The following is a 6,000-nucleotide window of genomic DNA, read 5'->3' as shown; positions in this document are numbered from 1 at the left end:
GTCCGAATCCAGTATCAATATGCTACTATACGCGTCGGATACGTATCGGAGTCAACTGATACAATCTTTGATGAACGGACAACTCGTTTTAGAGGTTTTAAGAGGGAAAATAAAGAGGAGATAAGCTTTAATTGTTGCTGGTTGAAAAATTCGAAGAGTTTGCCAGCCGTAGGTCTACTTTGCCCGATCATACTCCAACTCCAACACTTCTTCTTCTTCTAATGTATCTTTATCTTATTTTTATGTTATAAATATTTTGATAACTATATATTAAATTATTAATGTATATTTTTAATTGCCGTATCATATCCTAGTTTTTAGAGATTTTTCGTATTGCCTTTCGTATTGTATTGCCATTTCCGTATCCGTGCTTCATAGGTGAGTTGAGATTAAAAGTAGTGTAGGACTGGAACTGATTGAGATTATGAAAGTAAATTTGTTTTAAGTAGGATATTTCTCTATTGAATTATTATTATTTTATTATTTTATCTTTGTTTTTTTATGGGTACAGATTTGTTTTAACTCTTGAACATATTATTTACTTCCATCTTCGTCGGGAGAGGTCTAACATGGTAAATATTTGCCGGCATAAACCTGTGCCGATAAAAGTTCATCCTGAGAGGTCTTTTTAAAAATATATATATAAACTTAGGATGTTTAGGTTAATTAATTTTTAAATTTTTTTATTTTAGTAATTAAATAATATTTTGACTGATTAGTAATTATATTTTAATTATTATTTATTTAGTGAATAATTAGTATTAAATACTTTAATTAACTTCATGAATTATATTACTTAATAAATAGTAATTCAATTTTTCTTTTTCTTTTTTCCTTTAATATTCACTAAGTAAATAATCACTAAAACATAAGTACTAATCAAAGTAATTAAAAGAGTGAAATACATATTATGCTACTTAAAGGGCCCACATGTAAAATAGTATAGCCGTGCGGCTATACTTTTTATTAAAAAAATTCAAAACTGAATATAGCCGTGCGGCTGTTCTAGTTTTAAATATAAAAAGAGGACCCCATCGATTAGGCACCACGTGTCAAAACATGTCTACTTTTAAAAAAAATAAAAAAACAGAGAGAATAGCCGTTCGGCTGTACTCTTTTATTTTTAAAAGGAACCTCCAACGATTAGACGCCACATGTCACAAATAAGTATAGCCGTCCGGCTATACTATTTTTCAAAAAAACAAATCGTAGTATAGCCGGACGGCTATACTATTTAAATACATTATATTTAAATGGTCTATACTATTTAATAATAAAAAAATAAGAAAAAGGACCCTCCAAGTTGCATTAGTTTGTAATTTATAGATATTAATTTGCTAGTTTCAACACATCCAAAGTAGATATTAATCGGCCACTATATAATATTTTAATATAATTTTTATAACATATATTATTGTTATTCAATAATATGTGAGAATTATTTGTATAATACGTTAACTTTGTGTGTCTTAATGAAAATTAGGTAAAAACTATTTGTATTAAGCATTATAAATACGTACGTACATGTATAATAAGACTATTGTACGTTTGGTTTTAAAAAAACAGGAGACGTGTATACAACACGAATGTATTATTGAGAAATACATACGTACGTATATATATATATATATGATAATAGCCGCTCTTGGGCTTTGGAGAAAATTAATTAAGAGTTAAGACATCCAAACGAAAATAAGTAATTAATTTTTTCGTTCTTGCACAACATAATTAAAATTAAAACGGATAAGATATTACATAATTACATATATTAAATTGAAGAAGTTGGCCAAAAAAACAGAAGTAAAGAAACTAATTTTATATTTTTTTTTAATTTTAAAATCATAAAAAATTATAAAAAAAACATAAAATCCTCTCCCGACAAAATTTCTTCGGGACAGGTCTATGCTAGCAAAGATTTGCCAGATTAGACTTCTCCTGACAAACATTCCTCTGCCGACGAAATTTCATTGGGAGAGGTCTAATATGACAAATATTTTCCGGCATAGACCTGTACCTAGGGCTCGTCAATGGGCCGCCCAAATTTAATGGGCTTGGATCGGGCCGGGCTTGGCTTTAAAGAGGAGAGAGAAAATATCGGGCTAGGTCGGGCCGAGCTTTTTTAGAAAATTCGAAGCCCAAGCCCATCTCATAGGCCGGGCTTGAAAAAGCCCATCGGGGCAGGCTGAAATGGGCCTAAAAAATAATAAGTATAAATTTTTATTTTTTATTTTTTATAAGGATGGTATGAATAAATATGCAAATGTTTGGTGATGTGTTAAAGAAAAGTATGATTATATTTGGTGGTATGATTATGTTTGGTGATATGATATGTTGTTCGTCTTATTATATAGATATAATTGTTTTATTAATAAATGACACAAATTAATGTGTTAATCATCCAATTATAAACTAGGAATGAGTAGAATTCAATAGAAACACAATTTTTCAAACAAGTAACACACACAAAAAAAAATGAAAGAGGTGGATTTGTCATTCAAGTGATGTAATCCTAATCATAAACCCTTATTTATACATAATTATATATGTATGCGGGCCTAACGGGCCGGGCTTTTGTGGGCGGGCCGGGCTTTCATGGGCTTAATCGGGCCAGGCCGGGCTTCAAACACCCAAGCCCAAGCGGGCCAGGCCCTCTCAAAGCCCATAACGTGCCAGGCCGGGCTTTTTTTCGATGGGCCGGGTGGGCCCCCGTAGGCCCATGAGCCCGCGGGGCAAATGATGAGGCCTACCTGTACCGACGACATGTCGTCAGGAGAGGTATTTTAAAATATATATAAACTTAGGATGTTTAGGTTAATTAATTTTTTTTAAATTTTATTTTAGGAATTAAATAATATATCTGTGTGATTTAATTAGTTAAATTAGTAATTATATATTAATTATTATTTATTCAGTGAATAATTAGTATTAAATAATTTAATTAACTTCATGAATTATATTACTTAATAAATAATAATTCAGTTTTTCTTTTTCTTTTTTTCCTTTAATATTCACTAAGTAAATAATCAATAAAACATAACTACTAATCAAAGTAATTAAAAAAGTGAAATACATATTATGCAACTTAAAGGGTATAGCCACGCGCCTAGGCGCCTTTGTGTAAAATAGTATAGTCATCCGGCTATACTTTTTTTTAAAAACAATTTTAAAACTGAGTATATCCGTCCGGCTATACTATTTTTTTTAATATAAAAAAAGGACCCCAGAGATTAGTCACCACGTGTCAAAACAAGTCTACTTTTAAAATTAAAATAAAAAAAACACAGAGTATAGCCGTGCGGCTGCACTTGTTTTTGTTTTTAAAAAAAGAGAACCCTCCAGCGATTAGACGCCACATGTCAGAAATAAGTATAGCCGTCCGGCTATACTATTAAAAAAAAAAAATCGTAGTATAGCCGCACTGCTATACTATTTAAATACGTTATATTTAAAAGGTCTATACTATTTAATTTTAAAAAAATAAGAAAAAAGCATTAGTTTGTACTTTATAGATATTAATTTGCTAGTTTCAACATATCCAAAGTAGATATTAATCGGCCACTATATAATATTTTAATATAATTTATATAACATATATTATTGTTATTCAATAATATGTGAGAATTATTTGTATAATATGTGAACTTTGTGTGTCTTAATGAAAATTTTGTAAAAACTATGTGTATTAAGCATTAGAAATACGTACGTACATGTACAATACGACTATTGTATGTTTGCATTTTAAAAAAAGGAGACGTGTATAGAACATGAATGTATTATTGAAAAATACATACGTATGTATATATATATATATATATATATATATATATATATATATATATATATATATATATATAGCTGCTCTTGGGCTTTGGAGAAAATTAATTAAGACACCCAAACGAAAATAAGTAATTTATTTTTTCGTTTTTGCACAGCAAAATTAAAATTAAAAAGGAAAAGATATTACTTAATTACATATATTAAATTAAAGAAGTTGTCCAAAAAACAAAAGTAAAGAAACTAATTTTAAATTTTTTTTAAATTTTAAATTTTAAAAAAAACATAACACCTCTTCCAACGAAATGTCGTCGGGACAGGTCTATGCCGGCAAAGATTTGCCGGATAAGACTTCTCCTGACGAAAACTCCTCTGCCGACAAAATTTCGTCGGGAGAGGTCTTTTTAAAAAAATAATTATAAACTTCGGAATGTTTAGGTTAATTAATTTTTAAAAAATTTGTTTTTAGTAATTAAATAATATATTGGCGTGATTTAATTAGTTAAATTAGTAATTATATTTTAAATATTATTTATTTAGTGAATAATTAGTATTAAATATTTTAATTAACTTTATGAATTATATTACTTAATAAATAGTAATTCCATTTTTCTTTTTCTTTTTTTTCCCTTTAATATTCACTAATTAAATAATAACTAAAACATAACTACTAATCAAAGTAATTAAAAAAGAGATACATATTAAGCTACTTAAAGGGTATAGCCGCGCGGCTATATGTTGAAGATATTCTGTTTATAGAGAATAGCCGCACGCCTAGACTTTTAAAATATTATATTTATAGAATATAGACGCGCGCCTATAAATATTCTATTTTGGAGTATATATTTGTTTTAACTCTTGAACATATTATTTGCATCCATCTTACTCAAACCATAAATGAGATAACTCTCGAAAGCTAGGGTTATTGGTTCGAGACTTGGATTTAGGGTTCGGAATACTAAAATAATTTTCTATCATTTTTAAATAGTTGAAACCATATTTTGAAATAATTTCGGAAAGTGAAAATAATTTTAAAGTCCAAAAAATTGTTTGAGATAAATAAATATAATTAATTAGTATCTATTATGAAATTAAGTAATATCTTACTCTTATTTGATTACTTTAATTATGATTTATTTGGTGAATAATTGGTATTTTAATATTAATTATAACCCCTATCAAGAAAGATATTTTTATATCTGGTCATGTGATTACTACAACCACTATCAAGAAACCAAACATGATCATTCTTTTGTTTTGTTTTGATGCCGCTTAACAAGCATAGAACATATTTCCACCACCTTCCTTTTCTTCAATGAATAATTTCAAAGGGAAAAATACGTTGCAGCAGCAGCACTAAGAATTTCCAACCTTGGAAAACAAAGCAAACAAATTGCAACCAAATCTGCTACCAACTTTTAGGGCATGTTTACATATCAGTAATGGAGAAAATAAAGAATCAGAGAATTTAGGAATCAGGGAACTACTGAATCGGTGGGAAGAATCATTCTCATTAAGCTGTTTACTAAACATATGGAATTAGCAAAGGAATGGGGTTGATTCCCATTGTTATTATTTACTAATTTTCATGAATCAGAATCCAAATTAATTTGATTACTAAAATGCCTTGCACATTTTTACCACAACACATATATAATTCTCAAATTGGCTAAGGAGACCAAACTAATTCTGCAGCAAACCAGTAAGGCGGTGTAAACACGAGGAATCAATATGCTGAACAAGATGAACAGCAAGAGCCCAGTTCAATGATAATGTTAATAACACCTTTGTCCAGAGCCAATTTCAAACGAAAAAAATATAAATATATATCTTTCACCTATGTAACTAGTAAACAATCAAATAATAATAACTTGCATAATCTTCATACTACCAAAAAAAGAGATATATAATCTCCACAAAAGTCTTTATCCATGACCGTACTTTATTTTGTGATGAATGTGAAGACATAAGATAGAAGAAAAAGAAGAAGATAGATAGATAGAATGACTTACATAGCACAAGGTGTTGCCGTTGCTTCTGGGAGGTTGTGTCTGCAACGCTAACGTGAAAAAGAAGTTGGAGCGTCTTGGAATTTCTTGGCGTGAGTTTTTTTTTATTTTTTTTAAGGGTTTGGGGTGTTTTGAAATTATGGTAAAATGATACGAGTATTTTTGGAAGTTAATAAGAGAAAACAGGAATGGGAATCGTATCGACTACTCCCCCTAG

Source organism: Prunus avium, chromosome 3, assembly GCF_965620075.1.
Source record: "Prunus avium chromosome 3, drPruAviu1.hap1.1, whole genome shotgun sequence".
Taxonomy (NCBI): domain Eukaryota; kingdom Viridiplantae; phylum Streptophyta; class Magnoliopsida; order Rosales; family Rosaceae; genus Prunus; species Prunus avium.
Note: the sequence above shows the minus strand (reverse complement) of the source record.